General features: G+C 48.1%; 1 protein-coding gene across 1 annotated transcript in view; it reads left to right on the top strand.

The window, feature by feature from the left end:
* LOC134984680 (oocyte zinc finger protein XlCOF6-like) overlaps nt 1-24,955 on the top strand; it is a 71,020-nt gene that overhangs the window by 24,602 nt on the left and 21,463 nt on the right. The gene's annotated exons all lie outside the window — the stretch shown is intronic.

Raw genomic sequence — 24,955 nt, 5'->3', positions numbered from 1 at the left:
GGGCAGTGACGGGGGGAGTGAAGTTTCTTCACTCTCCCCGTCACGCGGCTCCATAGAACTGCAGGCAAATATGGACGAGATCGTCCATATTGGCCTGCATGCACAGCCGACGGGGGACCAGCGATGAACGAGATTGTTCATATCTTTCAAAAAATCGGCCAGTGTGTAGGACCTATTAGACTTTGTGCCCAGAGAGACTGGACACACCCCAGGGGAGCTCTCCTGAGTTTCTCTAAAGACTTTATTGTTAGGTTTTACATTATTTTACACTCCCAGAGCACATATACAGTGGGTAGCCACTGTGTATGGTCCCCTGTGTACATATAATGGTTATAATATAACGGGCTACCGCCTGCCGATAAGGGGCGGGACTTAGCCCTCACAGCAAGAGACGGCGCCATTTTTTCTCAATGTCTCCGCCAAAACATGTGTATAGCACAAACAAGGGGGGGCACATATTGTTAGTGTTATGTAGGAATGTATAACACTATTTAATTTGGAAATGGGCATGTACTCATGGTTGTGTATACTCTGTGTGTTCCCTGTCATATATACACTTGTGTCGACATGTGTGAATGTTCTGTCACAAACGCCTCTGGGGTTCATTGTCGGCATCGCCGACACCTGTTTGGTACTTGATACAGAGTCAACAGATCGGTTGTGCTATACTTGTTCATAGTAACACTGTAGGGGAGACACAGTAGTATGTGGGTGTAGGGGAGACACAGTAGTATGTGGGTGTAGGGGAGACACAGTAGTATGTGGGTGTAGGGGAGACACAGTAGTATGTGGGTGTAGGGGAGACACAGTAGTATGTGGGTGTAGGGGAGACACAGTAGTATGTGGGTGTAGGGGAGACACAGTAGTATGTGGGTGTAGGGGAGACACAGTAGTATGTGGGTGTAGGGGAGACACAGTAGTATGTGGGTGTAGGGGAGACACAGTAGTATGTGGGTGACCCTGTCGGCACCAACTGTTATTACTGGGTGTAAATTGACATGCTGTAACTAACTTATACCTGTATATATATTTATAGGTATTTATATGGTTCGGTTCAGGGAGTCTGGGGCTCGAGCACAGACATGAATATATTTGTGGGGGAATGCTATTAAAAATATTTATGTATAATTCCCTCGGACCCCTCGGGGTCGCAAGAATGTTATTTTGCCTGGTTACTACTCCCTGCTGTCGACGATTGCTAGGTTTTCTGTCGACTATAATCTTTCCTGGTAGAGCCACAACTGCGGATTCAGTACATGGTCATACACATTCAGTACATATTGATGTCACTTGGGTCCCGAGGGTTCTGGACAATCCGCTTATATGTATGTTATATGTATGTGTATATGGGTGGGATATGTGTGTATATGTGTATTACGATATGTATATTCATCTTATGATTATAATGAATGCTGCAGTAATAGTAATCTTTCTCATGTGCTGGTCGCTCTGTTGATAAAGCTCTAGGTCGGCCGTGACGAGTGGGTCTCCAGTCCTCTCAAGGAGTCCGAATGTTTATTCTTTTCCCGCGGCGGATAGAATACTGTGAAAGTCAACTCCTGGTCGACACGGGGCCCTGTCACAAAGGATTGTACGCAGGAAGCTAAGTGATATTTTATTGCTATTCTTTGGACTTATATGCATTACATGCACAGGAGGGAGTGTTTATATTCGGAAGGACATCCGATAGAATTATCCTGCAGAGATAGGGGATTTTCCTTATGTTTGGTTGTCTCTATAGGCAGGCTGCAGTGCGTATACAGGAGGTAGCCGGGGAAATACGGTGGCTGACTCCGAGAGATACTGGAGTTTTTTCCCTGGGACGGTGTGCCGCTGTTTGGGGAGGCCTCAGTTCAGTCAATCTCAGCGAATGCTGCTGATAAAACTTGGTGAGTTAGATTCCCTCACGATGGTTGGTGACGCATTCTTTTTTGGAATGCAGTCGATTTAACTAGTTCGATGCCGGGCTTTTTTCCTTTCTGTGCAGATGGAGTGTGAAAAGGTTAGTGTTCTGCAGCCTTGGTAGGTTCGCAGAAGCGTAGGTTCTTTTCTGTTTCTCACACATCCACCACATGGGCTGAGTCTACCCGCCTGGACCCCACTGCGGTGGGGACTCATCTACTACTTTTCAGTTAGTCCGGGAATAGACCAGAACCCGTGAGTTACTTGTAGAATCCAGGGGGGGAATGTCTGGAGTTACAGTTGTTTTCCCTCACTGTTTTCCTAATAGATCTTACCATTTCCCATCTGGAAGGGGAGATAATACGCGACGCCATATCAGAGGTGCGTCAGGTTCAGGGCCTTGTCCTCCTGTCCCGGTTAAAAATAATAATAGTTTACATGCGTTGTTCTACGCATTCAGATTACCTGGAACGATGGCCAGGATGGTCTTTGCCATTTCACTGGAGTGATGGTAGTGTGATGGTTTTCTTTAAATAGTAAGATCCATTGTTATTCTGTAATGAGATGTTCGCCTGATTGAGGCGAGGTCAAGTAACGAGTGGTGCAAATCGTTATTTCTCTCTGTCTGTTCTTCAACACAGGGAAGGGCTGATGTTCTCAACGACGCAGATGTTGGAGGTGGTATCAGAGTAGATACTGAACGGTTGAGGTTCTGTGCTTTCCTGTGGTAAGAGGTCTGAGGACTCTAGTCGGATCAGATTTGCAGTACCAATCCATCTGTATGTTCCATTGATGAAGAAGTTGGGCGTGGCCTGAGAGGCCTTTTTTCGGTGAGCAGGTCAAGTGCCAGAGACGGAGAAATAGATTTCCTCTGCAGACGCGCTTTCCATCTGGGAGAAATACTGTCGTCATAGAGACAGTTTGCAGAAGTGACTAGTCTTTGAGGAGTACCTCAATTGGGCATGTGGGCGTCTCGCCTTGACGAGACACTTCAGGAATATGGTTCCAGGTCAAGGGACACTCAAGCTATAGCAGTGGATGCCCTCGTAATACCTTAGTGGTTTTCAGACGGTCTATGTGTCCCCTCCGCTTTCACTCTGCTGAAGGGGATAAAAGTAGAGGAACAGAGGTTCCGGCGATACTCATTGTTCTGGTCTAGCCAAGGAGGACTTGGTATCCAGTTCTTCAAGATTTACTCATAGAAGACCCCTGGCCTCTTCCTCTACGGGAGGAACTGTTACAGCAAGATCCGAGTGTGTATCAGGACTTATTGCGGATGCATTTAAGGGGGTAGCGGTTGAACGCCATACCCTAGTCCGATCGGGTATTCCCAGTGAGGTCATTTTCACACTTCTTCAGGCTAAAAAAGAAGTTACGGCGAAGCCTTAACACCGTCTTTGGCGTGAATATGTGTCTTGGGGTAAATCTAAGAAGCTTCCTACGGTAGATTTTCAGCTGAGTCGTTCTTCTCCGTTCTTTGCAAGCAGGAGTGGATGCTGGCCTACAGTTAGGCTCCGTTTCAGGACAGTTTTGGCCGTGTAAATTTGGGGAAACAGGCTCTGTTTGTCCGGTATGCTCCCAGCGTGCTTGGGCGCCTGCGTCTCTGCGGTCTGTTACACGCTGGATCTGTGATACGATTCCGTGTGCTAGTTCTACGGCTGGATTGCCGTTTTCAAAGTCGGGGGAGACCCATTCTACTAGGAAGATGGGTTATTGTTGGGCGGATGCCCAAGTTGTCTCAGCGGGTTAACTTTGCCGAGCGGTTACTTGGTCGGGTTTCAAACACCTTTGCTAAGTTCTACAAAGTTGATACCCTGGATGATGGGAACTGTTAGGGTCTCCTGCCCTGTGCTGCCACGTCGTCATGGCAACCGGGAGACAAGTGCTAGTGGAGTAACCTGAGCGCAGCTGATACTCCGGTTCGGGTCTTTTGCTGTGCAGTGGTTATAGGCTCTGTGCACGGCAGGGGATCCGGTGCTGGTTTTTGTGCTCACAGTCTGTGAGGTCTGAGTGGGGCGTGGACAGCACCTGCTTTATAAGGCCTCTTTTCAGGGTAAGCAGATGCTGCTGAATCTTTGTTGGTTAGTCAGTTCATGAAAGTTAGCCAGTACTGTGTAGCTTTGTATTTGTTTGTTGCTTACTGCAAATAGGCCTGGGGATTTGGTATTACACTCTGCCAATCCAGACCTAGCAGTAAGACTGGAGTCAGTCGTTTAGCTTGCTGGGGTTCTGTTACTACTCTGTGAACTTAGCAAGTTTGCGGCTGTATTCTAAGACTTGCCTGTCTAATCCTGTCTCACTGTGCTAGGTGTCAGGGGTCAGTTTAGTGGCAGTAAGCTAAAACCTGTGCACTGCAAGTGAGAATTAGGATTGTGGAGAATCTCCTTGTGTCTATCATTCCATCTCTGACCAAGGAGTTTACTGCCACACCCGTTGGTAACCCTTTAGGGTTTTGCTGTTGCCCTTAGCAACAGCATTTCGGGTTCTCTACGTATTAAAACACAACATCTTGCTTTTTTCCATCTTAGCAGTTCTAATACAAGGGAGATACCCAGTTCCTTAGCCTCTGGGCTTCTCTGTTCACTTTGTGTGTATTTTGTTACCCTATCACGTTCTGTGTACGTTATGTCATATTCCCCAGTTTGTCTGTGAGTCCATTTGTTTTGCATATCAGTTCAAACACCAGTACATTCCTGCAGACACTGGAGTGCATAACAGTTCTGACACCAGTACTTTCCTGCAGGCACTGGTGTGCATAACAGGAACCTCATGTTTGCTCAATCGGTGCTGCAGAGTCGTCTGCACTCTCCCGCCCGTTCTGGAGCTTTGGTATAGACCCCATGGTCCTTTTGGAGTCCCCAGCATCCCCTAGGACGTAAGAGAAAATAGGATTTTAGTACTTACCGGTAAATCCTTTTCTCCTAGTCCGTAGAGGATGCTGGGCGCCCGTCCCAGTGCGTACTGTGTCTGCAGGTTTTGATTTTGGTTGCACTTTGTGGTGTTTCTTCTCTGTCAGGCTATCGCTGACATTGTTCATGCCATGGCATGTAGATTTTTATTGTTGGTAGGCTGACACACAGGTTGTGTTACATATTCTCTCAGCATATGGCGGTATGGTTTCATACCGTGGGCTGGTGTTCTGTAGAAGGCCAGGTCTTGCGGTATGTTCGTGGTGTGAGCTGGTATAACACTCACTGTGTTTAAATGATAAATTCTTTCCTCGAAATGTCCATCTCTCCTGGGCACAGTTTTCTAACTGAGGTCTGGAGGAGGGGCATAGAGGGAGGAGCCAGTACACCCAGTTTAAGTTTTTATAGTGTTCCCAAGCTCCTGCGGATCCGTCTATACCCCATGGTCCTTTTGGAGTCCCCAGCATCCTCTACGGACTAGGAGAAAAGGATTTACCGGTAGGTACTAAAATCCTATTTTTTGTAGTTCCAAAGCTGGACGGCTCGGTCAGGCCGATCCTAAACCTAAAAAATCTGAATCTCTACTTAAAACTGTTCAAGTTCAAGATGGAATCACTCCGGGCAGTGATTTCCAGCCTGGAGGAGGGGGACTACACTACATGGCGTCGGTAGACATAAAGGATGCTTACCTGCATGTTCCCATTTATCCTCCTCACCATGCTTATCTGAGATTCCCGGTTTAGGATTGCCATTACCAATTCCAGACGTTGCCTTTCGGTGTCTCCACGGCACCGAGGGTATTCACCAAGGTGATGGCGGAGATGATGGTTCTCCTGCGTCAAAAAGGAGCCACAATCTCCCTGTCCATACTCCAACAATACGGTTGGATTATAAATTATCCAAAGTCACAGTTGGAACCAACGACATGGTTGTCTTTTCTCGGGATGATCCTGGACACAGAAGTTCAGAGTTTTTCTTCCGGTGGAAAAGGCTCTGGAAATCCAGAAAATGGTATAAAACTGATATTGAAGCCAACAAGTGTGTCGATCCATCAGTGCATTCGGTTGTTGGGGAAAATGGTGGCAGCCTACGAGGCCATACAGTTTGACAGGTCACATGCCAGAGTTTTCCAGTGGGACCTGTTGGACAAGTGGTCGGGTTCCCACCTACACACGCACCGAAAGATAATCCTGTCGTCAAAAGCCAGGATTTCACTCCTGTGGTGGTTACACAGCTCTCACCTACTGGAGGTACGCAGATTCGGGATTCAGGACTGGCTCCTGGTGACCACGGATGCAAGTCTCCGAGGCTGGGGAGCTGTCACTCAGTGAGAAAGCTTCCAAGGGAAATGGTCAAGTCAGGAAGCCTGCCTTCACATAAACGTGCTGGAATTGAGCGCCATTTACAACGGCTTTCAACAAGCGGTACATCTTCAGGATCATCCCATGCAGATCCAGTCGGACAATGTAACAGCAGTCGCGTATATAAACAGGCAGGGTGTAACGAAAAGCAGAGCAGCAATGGCAGAGATGACGAAGATCCTCCTCTGGACAGAAAGACATCTAAAGGCTCTGTCAGCAAGTTTCATTCCGGGAGTAGACAACTGGGAAGCAGACTTCCTAAGCAGACATGATCTCCATCCAGGAGAGTGGGGCCTCCACCAAGAAGTCTTCGCAGAGGTGACAAGTCTTTTGGGAGTTCCTCAAGTAGACATGATGGCATCTCGTCTCAACAAGAAGCTTCAGAGATATTGTTCCAGGTCGAGAGACCCTCGAGCATTAGCGGTGGATGCGCTAGTGGCCTAGTGGGTTTTCCGGTCAGTGTATGTCTTCCATCCACTTCTGCTGATCCCAAAAGTGCTCAGGATCATAAGAAGAACAGGAGTTTGAGCAATCTTCATTGCCCCAGACTGGCCAAGGAGGGCTTGGTACCCAGATCTTCTGGAGTAGCTTATAGAAGATCCTCTGCCTCTTCCTCTTCGCGAGGACCTGTTACAGCAGGGGCCGTGCATGTATCAAGACTTACCGCGGCTACGTTTGACGGCATGGCTGTTGAGCGGCGAAGCCTACCCCGAAAGGGTATTCCCAAGGAAGTCATCCCCACTCTTATTCAGGCCAGGAAAGGCGTAACGTCGAAACATTACCACCGTATTTGGAGAAAATATGTATCTTGGTGTGAATCCAAGAAGGCTCCTACGGAAGAGTTTCAGTTGGGACGTTTTCTCCAATTTCTGCAGGCTGGTGTGGAGGCGGGCCTCCGATTGGGATCAATCAAGGTCCATATTTCGGCCTTGTCAGTGTTCTTCCAAAAACAATTGGCCTCTCTTCGAGAGGTTCAGACCTTCGTGAAAGGGGTTCTGCACATCCAGCCTCCATTTGTGCCTCCAGTGGCACCATGGGACCTTAATGTGATGTTGCAGTTCCTTCAATCGGATTGGTTTGAGCCTCTACAAGACATAAAGTAGAAGTTTCTCATTTGGAAAGTGGTGATGCTTTTGGCATTGGCATCCGCACGGCGGGTGTCTGAATTGGGGCCCTTGCCTCACAAGAGCCCTTACCTGATCTTCCATGAAGATAGGGCAGAGTTGAGAACTCGTCAACATTTTCTTCCAAAGGTGGTTTCATCTTTCCACATAAACCAACCTATTGTGGTGCCAGTAGTTACTGACACGTTCACTGAGTCAAAGTCTCTAGATGTGGTTATGACTTTGAAAACCTATGTTGCTAGAACAGCTCGTATATGGAAAACAGAGTCTTTGTTTGTCCTGTATGCTCCCAACAAAATTGGGTGTCCTGCTTCCAAGCAGACTATTGCTCGCTGGATCTGTAATACGATTCAGCAAGCTCATTCTACGGCTGGATTGCCGTTACCGAAGTCAGTGAATGCCCATTCTACTAGGAAGGTGGGCTCATCAGGGGCGGCCGCCCGGGGGGTCTCAGAATTGCAACTTTGTCGAGCAGCTACTTGGTCAGGGTCAAACGCATTTGCTAAATTCTACAAGTTTGAGACCTTGGCCGATGAAGACCTCAAGTTCGGTCAATCGGTGCTGCAGGGTCATCCGCACTCTCCCGCCCGTTCTGGAGCTTTGGTATAAACCCCATGGTCATGAAGTGGACCCCAGCATCCTCTAGGATTTATGAGAAAACAGGATTTCAGCTGCGGGGTACACTGGGCTCCACAAGGATTGGACAATAGGGTGTAGAGTAGGCTCTTGATCCGAGGCACCAACAGGCTCAAAGCTTTGACTGTTCCCAGTATGCACAGCGCCGTCTCCTATATCACCGCGCCTCCCTGCACAGGAGCTCAGTTTTGTAGTTGGTGCTGCAGTAAGCAGGCACTTAACAGAGGGGCTGCTCCAAGCAGCCCTGAGAAAAGCTTTTTATGAAGTAAAAAGTGAAGACTTCAAGGGCAGCGGCGATAGTAAATGTCTTGTGACATTCACTGCTGCAGCTCCAGCTCTCCCCAGCGGCGCTGTACACTCCCGAGCCCTGGTTGCCGGGTACCTACAGCGGAGGCTCCGGTTTTCTTCACGTTAGACACACACGGCTGGGGCTCTCCAGGATCGCGTGGCCGCGCTTCGGGAGGTGGTAAGTGGGTCCCGGTCTTTATCGCGATCTGGCGCGGTCAGTGGGAGGCGGGCTGTGCACGCTGGCGGTGGACACTTTGGCAGTACAGGCAATCCCACTAGATCACCAGGGCATGGGCGCAGATCAGGTTTTCTCTCTAAACCAATTCTTATATTGCCCACAGTACCTGGTGGTTTTGCCAGCAGAGGGGATAAGGCTTAGACCTGAAGCCCCTCCCCCAGCCCCAGGGCGCCATTTCCAGCAAGTGTTCCCGCCCTGGAGCTGCATCTCTGTCTTTCCCTCACTCCCTGTCAGTGTCTGCGGCGCCATTATCCCTCAGCTCACTGTTCCTGGTACTGCTTGGGCAAATCCTCCTATGTGAAGCCGCCTGGTTGTCAGCGTTGTGACTTTACATGACACTTAAGTATTCTACCTGCCTTTTTAGACAGTGTTAGTAAGAAAGAGTGCACTTAGTCAGGGTTTTATAGTACAATTACCCTGTGATATACATCCAGTTCTTACTGTGTAGTGTTATATCTATTGTTATATAGCTGTGTAAGCTAGTCCAGTGTAGTATTATTGTCAGTAATAACCTCTGCATTGTACAAACTGTGACTTTCTTTGGCTGGGTCCACAGGATAACATTGGGATATGGTTGAGGGACAGCGGAAATGGTACCAACACGGTCACAATCTTTCTAGCCTCCCAGGATGCATCGGGGCCTTCACCATATAGTCCCACCCACTGTCTCAGTCAGATCAGTTTTTTGCTTGGTGCGGCAGGAAGCCGCATGGTCTCAGAGCTGCTGTGAGAATAGCCTCAAGCTTTTATTATTTCATTTTTATAGACTTACTATGTTTTTTTGAGCGACTTTTGTTAATAGCGTCTTAAACGCATGCTAGAAAGAGTCGCTCCAACAACTCCTCACCGGGTCGCAACAACACTTACCTTCGGGTATTAGTGCTGTCTCGACGGGCGTCTGTGTCGGATGTTCTAGCAGGTCCAGCAGACGTAACCAGGCTGTAGCCGGAGCATGGGGAGACGGTGAGTCTATGGACTTCCTCTTACTAGCGGGGTCAGGACACAGCTACGCTGAATTTGGTGGAGACTACAAATAGTGTGTTGATGCGCCGAACATCTTGAGTGCGACAGCGCTACACTCTAGGGATCATAGGTGCCAGGACTAGGTAGAGGTCGCGATCCTTAGGGTTTAAGTCAGCAGGGGGATTCAGACGCTCTCCTGGCCGCCCCTCCTCCGAGTTCATGACCAGTTTCCGCACGTCTCTCGTTTCATGAATTGAATGACCTCACTTCCGGCTCAGACGCTACCACGAGGGTACTCGGTCGCAACTTAGACGCTGCGGTTGTGTACACTAGAGATCCCGCCCAGACCGAGTCGCAGGCCTTAACGTGGAAGTCGCTGAGCGTCCGTGTCCGCAGGAGCGACTGTGTCCGTTATCAGTTATATAAGAGCGGTAGTGTACATCAGTAGCGTCTGAATCCACTCAGCGTCTTACGAGCGTATTTGCTTGGATATGGAAGTGTGGTGAGTCTCCCTGTATCCCGCTCTCTGAAGGCAGGGTATACAGTACTAAAAATTCTCTCTACTTCATGTCACAACTGAGGGTTTTGGCTGGCAGGAGAAAGCCTCAGTTGTAGGGGCTGAGAGGAACTTAAACCGGGGAGGTTTAATCAGACCCCTGGACATGTAAGTGTTAAATGAAACCCGAAGGTGTGACCATAACAACCAGGTAAAAGTCAAAATAAAAGTTTATTAACAGACTCCGTGTAAACAAACAGCATTCAAGATAAATAATGGCAATGATAAATAATATGATTCCTGGAGCACTCTGATCATGAAATGGTTACACAGGACACTGGTAGGTAAGAACAGCTGTTAAAGCCCTTAGATGGAATAACCTTACCAGGCCTGGCTGTAGTAGTGAAGATATCCAAGGAACATGCCAGTAGATGGAACAGATGAAGCTGGTAACTTGAATCAGCTGTTGTAATTGCTGGGTGGAACCAGCCAGGTGGTAAGACACGGAGTGGATGCGGAATAGAATCAGCCAGATGATAAAGTCACTGAATGAATGCTGGGTGGAACCAGCCAGGTGATGAAACACGGAGTGAATATAGTAAGATGCTAGGGAGCGTGGAAACAGAGGAGTTGAAGGATGATTACCGGTGGTAGTGGATACTGCTGGAAGCAGATGAAATAGTTGGAAGCTGGAAACTGGATCAGCCACGGAGGACTGCAGAGTCAGGCTGCACCGCAGGATGGTAGGCAGGTGCGGGTCTCTTTAGTGGATGTTGGAGACAGGAGCTGGAACCTGGAAACACAACCACAGGAGAGAGACTGGAACAAAGTATGACAAACAAAGCACTGACATCTTTCTGTCCCAGACACAGGATACTTATACCTGCAGCTATGCAGGCATTGGCTGGGCAATTATGCAGATTTCCAGAGGCAGTGGATTGGTGAAACTGGAGCATGTGATTAGATCCAACATGGCTGCGCCCATGTTAGAACTTGGAGGAACAACTGGTTTGGAAAACCATGTGCAAACATAGTAGTAATGGCGGCGCCGGCCGCAGAGGACGGGAGACGCCATGCTGGATTCAAACATGGCGCTGCTGTGACAGCGTCTCAGAGTGACAGGAGGGATATGCAGAGTGTAAACCCATATGAGATCCGGACTTGGAACGCTGAGCCAGCCTCAGGAGACATCTAAACGGCAGGTAATGGCGTCCAGATACCCGGATCGTGACAGCACCCCCCCCCCCCCTTTAGGAGTGGCCCCAGGACACTTCTTAGGCTTTAGAGGAAACTTTGAGTGGAAATTCCGGACCAAGGGGCAGGAGCATGAACATCTGAGTCAATAAGATACTGTAACTGACCGTAACGGAAACGTGAGTCCAGAATCTTGGCCACCTCATACTCGACTCCCCGTTGAGTCTGAACTTTAGGAGCTGGAGGAAGTGCAGAATGAAACCGATTCAGGATCAGTGGTTTCAACAGGGAAACATGGAATGTCCTGGGTATTTTCAAGAAGGGAGGTAACTGAAGCCTGTAAGCAACGGGATTGATAACCTGTTCAATTTTAAAAGGGCCGATGAAACGAGGTGCAAATTTCATGCTAGGAACTCTCAACCTCAAATTCTTCGTGGACAACCATACACGATCACCCACCTTGAGAGCAGAACCGCTCTACGCTTCCTATCGGCAAACTTCTTTTACCTGAATGAGGCTTTAAGCAGGGCCGCGCGGACATTCTTCCAGTTATTTGAGAACTGGCGCAAGGTGACATCCACTGCTGGAACAGAAGTTGCTGGAAGCGGTTGGAATTCTGGAACTTTAGGGTGGAATCCGTAGTTGATGAAGAATGGTGTTGAAGAAGATGAGGAATGGTATTGATTGATGTGGCTAAACTCGGCCCAAGGAAGGAGTTGAAACCAGTCATCTTGGGAGGAAGACACACAAATGCGGAGGAAGGCCTCCAAGTCCTGATTCACCCTCTCGGTTTGACCATTGGTCTGAGGATGGTAAGCTGTAGAAAACTTTAACTTGACTTGGAGGGCTTGACACAAACTTCGCCAGAATTTGGCTACGAATTGTACTCCACGATCAGAGATGATCTCTTCAGGAAGACCGTGAAGTCGGAAGATCTCTTGGATAAACACTTGAGCCAACTTGGAAGCTGACAGAAGACCGGTGAGGGGTATGAAATGTGCCATCTTGGTGAACCGGTCAACTACTACCCAGATGGTATTAAACTTGTTGCATATAGGTAGTTCTGAGACAAATGGGTCCACGGTCGACTGGGAACAGATAATGGAACCAGTTGCTCCGCAGGAGACTGGCGGGGAACTTTGTGTTGGGCACACTTTGGGCAAGAGGCAATAAACTCCTTGACGTCCTTCTTCAGAGTTGGCCACCAATAGGACCTAGAGATAAACTCGAGGGTTTTCTGTATGCCTGTATGTCTGGCAAAACGGGAAGCATGGGCCCAATGCATGAGCTTCTTCCTCAACACCGGCTTCACAAAACTTTTCCCTGGTGGGGGCGTAGAGTCCATCCCTACCGTGGAGAATGCCAACGGATTAATAATAGGATGCTTCTCTGAAGACTCTGACTCGTTTTCTTGCTCCCAAGAGCGGTAAAGGGCATCAGCCTTGCGATTCTGAGAGCCCGGACAGAACTGAAGTTTAAAGTCGAACCTGGAAAAGAAAAGTGCCCATCTGGCCTGACGAGGGTTAAGACATTGTGCGCCTTTCAGGTATAGAAGATTCTTGTGGTCGGTAAGTATAGTGATTGAATGAGAAGCTCCCTCCAACAGATATCTCCACTCCTCTAGAGCGAGCTTGATGGCTAGCAACTCCTGGTCGCCAATGGCATAGTTGCGCTCAGCTGGGGAGAACTTCCGGGAGAAAAAACTGCAAGGATGTAGATGGCCATCTTTAGCCCTCTGGGATAACACCGCTCCTACTCCAACGGAGGAGGCATCCACCTCTAGGATGAAAGGAGAGTTGATGTCGGGCTATTTCAGAACTGGTGCAGAGATGAAATGTTGCTTTAAAAGATGAAAAGCTTGCGTAGCTTCTTCAGACCACTTTGACGGGTTAGCACCCTTCTTAGTTAATGCAGTGATTGGCGCCACAATGGTGGAAAAGTCTCGTATAAACTTTCTGTAATAATTGGCGAACCCTAAGAACCTCTGGACCCCTTTGAGGGTTAAGGATATCGGCCAATTCTGGATTGCTTGTAGTTTCTCAGGATCCATCTCTAGTCCGGAACCGGACACAATGTAACCTAGAAACGGAATGGATTTAACTTCAAAAACACATTTCTCCAATTTGCAATAGAGATGATTGACTCGGAGACGGGACAGAACCTCCTTTACCCAGTAACGATGTTCCTCTAGATTATTGGCAAAGATGAGGATATCGTCTAGATATACCACGACATGGAGGTATAAGATGTCTCTGAAGATCTCATTGACAAAATGCTGGAAGACAGCTGGAGCGTTGCTCAATCCGAAGGGCATGACGAGGTACTCATAATGTCCATCACGGGTGTTAAAGGCGGTCTTCCGCTCGTCGCCCTCACGGATCCAGATGAGATTGTAGGCACCCCTCAAATCCAACTTTGTAAAGATGGTTGCTCCGCTGACTCTATCGAAGAGTTCTGTAATCAAGGGTAAAGGATACCGGTTCTTGATGGTAATTTCATTCAGACCTCTGTAGTCGATGCATGGTCGCAGACCACCGTCTTTCTTCTTAACGAAGAAGCCTGCGCCGGCTGGAGAAGAAGAAGGTCGGATGAAACCTTTCGCCAGGTTCTCTTTGATGTACTCCTCCATGGAGTGCGTCTCAGGCAGAGACAACGGGTAAGTTCGGCCTCGAGGTGGAACCTTCCCTGGAATGAGATCAATTGGGCAGTCCCATTCTCTATGAGGATGAAGGATATCAGCAGAAGCTTTACTGAACACGTCCGTGTAGTCTTGATATGGAGGAGGTGGGACATCAGACGACCTGGGGAGAGAAGAACAAACAGGAAGCACTTTGGACAAACAGGTCTCAGAACAGGAGGGACCCCTTGCTAGTATCTGCGTAGTCGTCCAGTCAATCGATGGATTATGGAGGCGGAGCCATGGAAGGCCCAAAACCACTGGATGTGTGGCCCTTGAAATCACTAGGAAGGAAATAAATTCTGCATGAAGAACTCCCACTCTCAGACGAACTGGTAGAGTCCTTATTGAAATAACTGCGTCAAAAATCTTGCTGCCATCCACGGCAGTTAAGGAGATGGACGAAGGAAGTCTCTCGGTGGGTAGGGACCACCGTTTAACATAAGCTTCGGTTATGAAATTCCCAGCTGCTCCGGAATCAAGGAGAGCAATGACGTTCCTGTAACGTTGAGCAATTTGAAGCGAGACTGGGAGATTACAATCACGAGGGGATGGAGAGGAGAGCATTACTCCTAGCCGGCCCTCTCCTTGGCGAGCTAGGACTTGAAGTCCCGGACGTTTGGGACAGGCATTGATTGCGTAAGACGGAGCTGCACAGTAGAGACAGAGGAACTCGGAAAGACGTCTTTGGTGCTCAGCAGGGGATAGACTGAAACGACCAATTTGCATGGGCTCATCTTCGGACGGAGATGGTTAACGAGGAGGAGGAGCAGAAGATTTTGGAGTGGATGACCTTCCTCGCTCAATTGCTCTTTCGCTGAACCGTAGATCAACCTTAGTGCATAATGAAATTAGCTCATCCAACTTAGAAGGCAAGTCTCTGGTAGCTAACTCATCCTTGATGCGCTCAGATAAGCCATGCCAGAATGCAGCATACAGGGCCTCGTCGTTCCATACCAGTTCGGATGCCAGGATTTGGAACTGTATTAAATACTGTCCCACAGTACGTGTTCCCTGGCGTAAACGGAGAATCTCAGATGAAGCAGAGGTTACCCGGCCTGGCTCGTCGAAGATGCGCCTGAATGTTGCCACAAAGTCAGTATAGGAGGACAGCAGGGGATCAGACTTCTCCCATAAAGGTGATGCCCAGTCAAGGGCTGAGCCGCTGAGAAGGGAGATGATATAGGCAATTTTAGTATGGTCACTGGGGAAATTGCCAGGTTGAAGCTCAAAATGGATTTTGCATTGGTTGAGAAATCCCCTGCAGAACCTTGGAGATCCGTCAAATTTTGCTGGCGTTGGAAGATGAAGACGTGGAATGGAAATGGGCAAGGTGGGTGGGGTTACAGCTGGTGTCACTGTGGTGGACGCACCGGACGTGTCAGGTTCACGGAGGGTCGTTTGAATCCCATCCAGCCGCGTAGAGAGATCCTGGAGACAGCAGATGATATGGCCTTGTGCAGCCTCCTGATGTTCAAGTCGGGCTGCCAGTTCTTGCATCGGCCTAGCCGCTTGATCCTGGTCTCCGGCTGGATTCATATGGTCAGTGCTTACTGTCACAACTGAGGGTTTTGGCTGGCAGGAGAAAGCCTCAGTTGTAGGGGCTGAGAGGAACTTAAACCGGGGAGGTTTAATCAGACCCCTGGACATGTAAGTGTTAAATGAAACCCGAAGGTGTGACCATGACAACCAGGTAAAAGTCAAAATAAAAGTTTATTAACAGACTCCGTGTAAACAAACAGCATTCAAGATAAATAATGGCAATGATAAATAATATGATTCCTGGAGCACTCTGATCATGAAATGGTTACACAGGACACTGGTAGGTAAGAACAGCTGTTAAAGCCCTTAGATGGAATAACCTTACCAGGCCTGGCTGTAGTAGTGAAGATATCCAAGGAACATGCCAGTAGATGGAACAGATGAAGCTGGTAACTTGAATCAGCTGTTGTAATTGCTGGATGGAACCAGCCAGGTGGTAAGACACGGAGTGGATGCGGAATGGAATCAGCCAGATGGTAAAGTCACTGAATGAATGCTGGGTGGAACCAGCCAGGTGATGAAACACGGAGTGAATATAGTAAGATGCTAGGGAGCGTGGAAACAGAGGAGTTGAAGGATGATTACCGGTGGTAGTGGATACTGCTGGAAGCAGATGAAATAGCTGGAAACTGGATCAGCCACGGAGGACTGCAGAGTCAGGCTGCACCGCAGGATGGTAGGCAGGTGCGGGTCTCTTTAGTGGATGTTGGAGACAGGAGCTGGAACCTGGAAACACAACCACAGGAGAGAGACTGGAACAAGGTATGACAAACAAAGCACTGACATCTTTCTGTCCCAGACACAGGATACTTATACCTGCAGCTATGCAGGCATTGGCTGGGCAATTATGCAGATTTCCAGAGGCAGTGGATTGGTGAAACTGGAGCATGTGATTAGATCAAACATGGCTGCGCCCATGTTAGAACTTGGAGGGAAAACTGGTTTGGAAAACCATGTGCAAACATAGTAGTAATGGCGGCGCCGGCCGCTGAGGACGGGAGACGCCATGCTGGATTCAAACATGGCGCTGCTGTGACAGCGTCTCAGAGTGACAGGAGGGATATACAGAGTGTAAACCCATATGAGATCCAGACTTGGAACGCTGAGCCAGCCTCAGGAGACATCTAAACGGCAGGCAATGGCGTCCAGATACCCGGATTGTGACACTTCTTAGTTTGAAGTGTTCATTTTTAGTACCTATTGCATATGAGTCCTGTATATTACTGTGTTTTCTGCATGTTATGTTGGAAAAGAGCCAGTTAAACAGAAGTACAATTTTCCTACTTATGTATAAGTTATTATGGAGGTTGTATTCTCATATGACCCATACCTAGTATTAGGGACCCCCAGTGACGGAGAAGCCTTGTCGATCGGCCTGGGGGCTTAACCCTATATCTGCAGATATACGCAACTAAGATCTCCGTATTATCTGACTATTATTATATAGTAATATTATTCACTCTGTGTGCATTAGGGAACACAGTTTTTTTCCTACACAGAATTACCCCTCCCATTTTAGCACCTGAGTGACATTACAATCTGATTGAGCAGCTTTCCACTTTGTGTATTGTATTCTAATATGGCAATGTCTAATGCTTTAACATGTGACTGCTAGTATGTGTGCTGACTTTTATGTGTAATGTCAGTCCTGTTCTGACCCTCAAATCAGGTGCACTGTGGTCAGATTGATTTCACTTCTATATACTCATATATAGGTGATTTTCAGTCACAAATTGTGTAGTCATTAACAGATTATTACCATGTCTGAGCGGCAAAAGTGATGAGGAGAATTTATCAAGCACTCCTACATCCCTAACATGCTTATCTTGTAAGAATCTTCCCCTAAGGTATCCTGTTTGCACAGACGGTAGCACTTGCTATTCTCAGGGATCCTGCAGATAGCGTGCACTTTCTAGTATACTACGCAGACCGGCGATTGTGTCGGCATGGGTTTATAGCGCTGTGGCAGCGTGGACAGGTACCTTATCAGCAGAGATTGAGACCTTAATATAAATATATTAAAGATGCTGTCTTAAGTGATAGATATATAATTATAAAGCATGCCCAAAGAGACATGAGTATACTGGGTCTTAGAGTCAAAGCTATGTCGATCTCTACTTGACGTGTCCTGTAGAATATGCAATGGACAGATGATGCCGACTTAGGAGGCATATGGAAGGCTGAGGATTGTGTGGAGAAGGGTTCTCAGGCCTGGTCTCCACAGCTATAGCTGGTAATTCTGCTAGTTTGCCTTATATTACTGCACAGCCTAAGAAAGCACAACATTATTAAATGCAGCATTTCGAATAAAGAAACAAGAAAGTCTGACGTACGTCCTTTCTTGTCAGAGCCGGGGACAGAGGAAAGAAGCTGCACAACACAGCTAGTTCCCAGGAACAGAAGTCCTCCCCGGCCTCTACAAAAATCCACCAATGTCGCTGGGGCTCCACAGGCGGAGCTAGGCCCGGTGGGGACACGCTTTCGTAAGTTCAGCCACAAGTGGGTTCACTCCCTGTTAAATCCCTGGGCAATAGATATTGTGTCTCAGAGATACAAGCTGGACTGTGAGAAGATGCCCCCTCACCGACAGCCCTGCCGGCTTCCCCCCAAGAGAGGGAGCCAGTGTTAGCTGCAATTCACAAATTGTATCTTTAACAGGTGCTAGTCAAGGGTCCCCTCCTTCAACAAGATGGTGTTATTATTCGACTATGTTGTAATCCCGAAACTAGACGGTTCGGTCAGATCCATATTGAATTAAAAATCCCTGAACATATACCGGAAAAGTTTCAAGTTCAAGATGGAATCGCTATGAGCGGTCAGTGCAAACCTAAAAAGGGGAGAATTTATTGTGAATCGGGACATAAGGGATGCATACCTTCATGTCCCCATTTATCCACCTCATTAGGTGTACCTCAGAATTGCGGTACGGGATTGTCGTTACTAATTTCTGATGTTGCCGTTTGGTCTCTCCACGGCCCCGAGAATATTCACCAAGGAAATGGCGGATATGATTGTGCGCCTGCCGAAGCAGGGTGTCACTATTATCACGTACTTGGGCAATCTCCTCATAAAAGCGAGATCAAGAGAGCAGTTGCTGAACAGCGTATCACTTTCTCTGAAAGTGTAACTGCAACACGGCTGGATTATATATATTCCAAAATCGCAGTTGGTTCCTACAGCTCATCTGCCTCTCCTAGGCACGATCCTAGACACAGACCAGAAAGGGGTTTATCTACCGATGGAGAGAGCTCAGGAGCTCATGACACTGGTCGGGAATCTATTAAAACCAAAACAGGTATCAGTGCATCACTGCACTCGAGTCCTGGGACGGATTGTGGCATCAAACGAGGCCATCCCCTTAGGAAGGTTTCATGCGAAGACCTTCCAATGGGACCTACTGGACAAGTGGTCAGCATCACCTCTTCAGTTGCATCGGTTAATCACTCTATCCCCCAGGGCCAGGGTGTCTCTCCTGTGGTGGCTGCAGAGTGCTCGCCTTCTCGAGGGCCGCAGATTCGGCATTCAGGACTGGGTCCTGGTGACCACGGATGCAAGGCTCCGAGGGTGGGGGGCAGTTACACAGGGAAGAAATTTTCAAGGTCTGTGGTCAAGTCAACAGACTTGCCTTCACATCAATATCCTGGAACTAAGGGCTATATACAACGCCCTAAGCCAAGCGGAGATCCTGCTTCGCGACCAACCGGTTCTGATCCAGTCAGACCGCAGGGGTTCATGTAAACCGCCAAGGCGGAACAAGGAGCAGGGTGGCGAGGGTAGAAGCCACCAGAATTCTTCGCTGGGCGGAGAATCACGTAAGAGCACTGTCAGCAGTGTTCATTCCGGGAGTGGACGACTGGGAAGCAGACTTCCTCAGCAGGCACGACATCCACTCGGGAGAGTGGGGACTTCATCCAGAAGTCTTCACACGGATTGTAAATCGTTGGGAACGGCCAGAGGTGGACATGAGGGCGTCCTGCCTCAACAAAAAGCTAAAAAGATATTGCGCCAGGTCAAGGGACCCTCAGGCGATAGCTGTGGACGCACTAGTGACACCCTGGGTGTACCAGTCGGTTTATATGTTCCCTCCTCTTCCTCTCATACCCAAGATACTGAGGATGATAAGAAAGAGAGGAGTAAGAACTATTGGCCAAGAAGCACTTGGAACCCAGAACTACAAGAAATGATCTCAGAGGACCCATGGCCTCTGCCTCTCAGACAGGACCTGTTACAGCAGGGGCCCTGTCTGTTGCAAGACTTACCGCGGCTGCGTTTGACGGCATGGCGGTTGAACACCGGATCCTAATGGAAAAGGGCATTCCAGATGGAGTCATTCCTACGCTGATAAAAGCTAGGAAGGATGTGACAGCAAAACATTGTCACCGCATATGGCGGAAATATGTTGCTTGGTGTGAGGCCAGGAGGGCCCCAACAGAGGAATTCCAGCTGGGTCGTTTTCTGCACTTCCTACAGTCAGGAGTGACTATGGCCCTAAAATTAGGGTTCATAAAGGTCCAGATTTCGGCCCTATCTATTTTCTTTCAAAAAGAACTGGCTTCACTGCCTGAAGTTCAGACGTTTGTTAAGGGAGTGCTGCATTTTCAGCCCCCCTTTTGTGCCTCCAGTGGCAACTTGGGATCTTAACGTTGTGTTGGATTTCCTGAAATCCCATTGGTTTGAGCCACTTAAGACCGTGGAGCTAAAGTATCTTGCGTGGAATGTGGTCATGCTGTTGGCCTTGGCTTCTGCTAGGCGTGTGTCAGAATTGGCGGCTTTGTCATGTAAAAGCCCATATCTGATCTTCCATATGGACAGGGCAGAATTGAGGACTCGTCCCCAATTTCTCCAAAAGGTGGTATCAGCGTTTCATTTGAACCAACCTATTGTGGTGCCTGCGGCTACTCAGGACTTGGAGGATTCCAAGTTGCTGGACGTAGTCAGGGCTCTGAAAATGTATGTTTCCAGGACGGCTAGAGTCAGAAAAACTGACTCTCTATTTATCCTCCATGCACCCAACAAGCTGGGTGCTCCTGCTTCAAAGCAGACTATTGCTCGCTGGATCTGTAGCACGATTCAGCTTGCGCATTCTGCGGCTGGACTGCCGCATCCTAAATCGGTAAAAGCCCATTCCACGAGGAAGGTGGGCTCTTCTTGGGCGGCTGCCCGAGGGGTCTCGGCTTTACAACTTTGCCGAGCTGCTACTTGGTTGGGTTCAAACACTTTTGCAAAATTACTACAAGTTTGATACCCTGGCTGAGGAGGACCTTGAGTTTGCTCATTCGGTGCTGCAGAGTCATCTGCACTCTCCCGCCCGTTTGGGAGCTTTGGTATAATCCCCATGGTCCTTACGGAGTACCCAGCATCCACTAGGACGTCAGAGAAAATAAGAATTCACTCACCGGTAATTCTGGATGCTGGGAGACCGTCCCAAGTGCGGACTCTCTGCAATACATGTATATAGTTATTGCTTAACTAAAGGGTTATTGTTATGAGCCATCTGTTAAATGAGGCTCATTTGTTCTTCATACTGTTAACTGGGTATAGTTATCACAAGTGGTACGGTGTGATTGGTGTGGTTGGTATGAGTCTTACCCTGGATTCCAAATCCTTTCCTAGTAATGTCAGCTCTTCCGGGGCACAGTTTCCCTAACTGTGGTCTGGAGGAGGGGCATAGAGGGAGGAGCCAGTGCACACCAGATATAGTACCTAATCTTTCTTTTAAGAGTGCCCAGTCTCCTGCGGAGCCCGTCTATTCCCCATGGTCCTTATGGAGTACCCAGCATCCACTACAGACTACGAGAAATAGAATTACCGGTGAGTAAATTCTTATTTTTTCTCTGATTTAGTCACCATATCTTTCCTTTATCTCTGCTAGTGCTGACTACACTGCGCAGGGGTTTGGGTTCAGAGGTATAGTGCTGCTGATAATTGTACTGTGTTACCTCATACTGCAAGTTATATCATGTCTGCTTCTGAGGGTAACGGTTCTGGGGCAGAACACACTGCTGGTGTTGCTGAAGCCACAGGCACATATGGGGAGAATATAGCAGGTGTGGGCTCTGGTTTCGGGGGCTCCTTGCCCCCCAGTGGGACTGTGGCAGCGGAGGCACATACTGACCCACCGTGGGCTGCTTTTTCCACGCTTCTGCATATGCTAGTTCATAAACTAACACCCCCTGTCTAACCCCCAATGCCGGTACAACTGTAAGTGGTGCCTGCAGCTAACCCGCCGTGGGCGGACGATTTATCTACTCAATTGAAGAAGTTGAACCAGTCCTTGACTACTAAAAAGGCTGACCAATGCTCGCCTAAGTCCAAGAGGTCCTCTAAGCGAGCCCTTGTCTCCTCACAATCCACTGCTGTCACTGACGCCTAGTCGGATGAAGACGGCACATATACTGACCCCACAGGTTCTGACTCAGATACGGCTGATGGGGAGGATAGTTCACATATGGATGTTCCTGATCTTTTGGAGGCTATTAAGTTAATTCTGCAGATTACTGATGATCCCGAGCCATCCGTCCCTCCTAAGAAACCAGATAGGTTCAAGCGTCAGAAGGTGGTTAAACAGGTTTTACCTCACTCTGATCACCTAGTGGATATACGTCAGGAACCCTGGGAAAATCCGGGTACGAAGTTTGTGCCTCAAAAGAAGATGCTGGCTCGCTATACCCTCGCGCCAGAGCTGTCTAAGAATTGGGAAGCGCCTCCTCCAGTGGACTCACATGTGGCTAGGATGGGGGTTTCCTCAGCTCTACCTGTCACTACCGTCACGTCTCTAAAAGAGCCTACAGATAAACGTGTGGAGGGTTGTCTGAAAGCAATTTACACCCTCACGGGTGCTGCACAAAGGCCCACTATTGCAGCTACATGGGCTGCAGAGGCTATTGAAGCATGGGCCTTGTAGTTAGATGCTGAAATCTCCTCTGACCATGCTAGACAATGCTTGTCATATATTGTCACAGCTTCTCAATATATTAAAGAGGCGGCTTCTGATGCCGGTATCCTAGCAGCCAAGGCCTCTGCTACGTCAGTCCTGGCTCGCCGGATATTGTGGCTGAGATCCTGGTCTGTGGATCTGGACTCTAGAAAAACCCTGGAGGTACTCCCTTTCAAGGGAGATATTCTGTTTGGGGAGGACTTAAATAAAATTGTGGCTGACTTGGCTACTGCCAAAACTGAAGACAAACTATAGTGACCACACCCGGCGCTACTTATTTCACCCAAATTAAAAGGATTCTCATTGGTAGCTTACTTTTTCAGTAATATTCATGTTTACATTGGTGTCATAACGGACTTATTTCAAAGATGACAAATATCTGAAAATGAAGATACACAAAACATAGTGCAACCAATTTTGGTGATGAATTAAAGGAGTATTTATTTGTTCAACTCACATAAATATGAGTCAATATGGCATATCATCCACCAGATGGCGTTGGTCCTTAGTTTTCACAGGGATTTCAAAACAATGTGGCAAAGAAACTCCAATGGATGGTACAAAACATCAATCCCCGCAGAGTGTACTGGGAACTCAAAGAAATACATATATATGGTGCAATAGAGCTTAGCCATAAAAACGTTTTATTCTGACAAAGACACACTTACATCAAACAAATATTTAAAAGCATATATCACCCATCTGGGATCAACACCGGAGACCGAATTCCAAACAGAGCCAGCTGTAACTGTGTAATGGACGGGTTTCCGGGTAGTAGGAACCTTGTGCTTAAGCTCGCTTTCGGTCCAAACGATCTTCCTCAGAAGCATAAGGTTCTACTCACCAGGCGCCGTTTAAATACCCTCTTCATTGCCCCCCTCCTGCAGACAATCTTGATCCTGATGTGCATCGCCGTCTAATGCGGAAGTGCGTCACCGGAAATGACCTTTTTATGGCTAAGCTCTATTGCACCATATATATGTATTTCTTTGAGTTCCCAGTACACTCTGCGGGGATTGATGTTTTGTACCATCCATTGGAGTTTCTCTGCCACATTGTTTTGAAATCCCTGTGAAAACTAAGGACCAACGCCATCTGGTGGATGATATGCCATATTGACTCATATTTATGTGAGTTGAACAAATAAATTCATCACCAAAATTGGTTGCACTATGTTTTGTGTATCTTCATTTTTCAGATATTTGTCATCTTTGAAATAAGTCCGTTATGACACCAATGTAAACATGAATATTACTGAAAAAGTAAGCTACCAATGAGAATCGTTTTTATTTGGGTGAAATAAGTAGCGCCGGGTGTGGTCACTATATTTTGTCTTTGGTTCTTGTTGGGGGTCTTGGTGAAGTCTCATTTGTACCACATTAGCTGCCACTTTATACATTTTAGCGCAGATCAAACCATATTAGTTGTACTGCCAAAACTGCCTGTCTGCCTAATACCGCTCCTTCTGTGTCGAAGGCTAAAGGTACCATCTTTCGCTCTTTTCATCCTTCAGGTAAAGCAAAAGGTCAGGCGTACTAAAAGCAGGCCCGCACTTCCAAACCTGGTAAGCTGAAGCCCAAAAGAGCCTGGGCTGCCCGTCAGCCAGCTGCCAAGATCGATAAGCTTGCCGCATGACGGGGCGGGACTTACCCTGGGGGATCACAGGGTGGGGGGCCGGCTTCTAGGGTATACCCAGGAATGGTTGAAGACCACTTCAAATGCCTGGGTACGGGAAGTCGTCACTCGAGGTTATGCCATAACCTATAAAAACTGACCCCCTCATCGATTTTGCCAGACAGACGTCCCTTTGGACCAGACAAAGGCAAAAACTCTACACTCGGTGATACAGACCCTCCTGGATACAGGAGTCGTAGTACAGTTGCCTCTTGCTCAGAGGGGACGGGGATACTATTCTCCGCTGTTTCTAGTCCTGAAACCGAATGGGTCCTCCCGGCCCATTCTTAACCTCAAGGCATTGAACAGGTTTGTGAAGGTTTCCAAGTTCCGTATGGAAACCCTTCGCTCTATAGTTCTGGCCTTGGAACTTGGGGACTACATGGTCTCCCTGGACATACATGATGCTTACCTGCATATTCCTATAGCAGTGTCACATCAACAATACCTGAGGTTTGCTATTGGCAACCTCCATTACCAGTTTCGGACGTTACGTTTTGGTTTAACAACGGCTCTGCGAGTCTTCACCAAAGTCATGGCGGTGATGATGGTGGTACTCCGCCGTCAAGGGGTCAGGATACTGCCGTATCTGGACGACTTGTTAATCCTGGCAAATTCCCCAGATCTTCTCCTACGTCATCTGGATATGACGGTCCGGTTTCTACAAGCCCACAGGTGGCTCATCAACTGGAAGAAATCCTCTCTGGTCCCTGCTCAGAGCATGGTGCACCTGGGAGCGCTGTTGGACACTCACAACCAAAGGTTGTTCTTGTCTCAGGAGAAAGTCCTGAAGCTTCAGGACAGGATTTGTTGCTTCCTTTCTCGTCCGCAAGTGTCGATACATTCGGCAATGCAGGTGCTGGGCCTCATGGTATCAGCATTTGACATGGTGGAGTATGCTCAATTCCATTCCCGCCCCCTCCAGAGGCTGATTCTAGCCAAGTGGGACGGCCTGCCTCACCGGATCAGATCTGAATTGATCTTATTGACTCCAGAGGTGTGTCTGTCGTTGTT

The sequence above is a fragment of the Pseudophryne corroboree genome (genome assembly GCF_028390025.1).
Source record: "Pseudophryne corroboree isolate aPseCor3 chromosome 3 unlocalized genomic scaffold, aPseCor3.hap2 SUPER_3_unloc_72, whole genome shotgun sequence".
NCBI lineage: Eukaryota > Metazoa > Chordata > Amphibia > Anura > Myobatrachidae > Pseudophryne > Pseudophryne corroboree.
The sequence above is the reverse complement of the archived record's forward strand: the minus strand, read 5'-3'. Positions and strand labels throughout refer to the sequence as shown.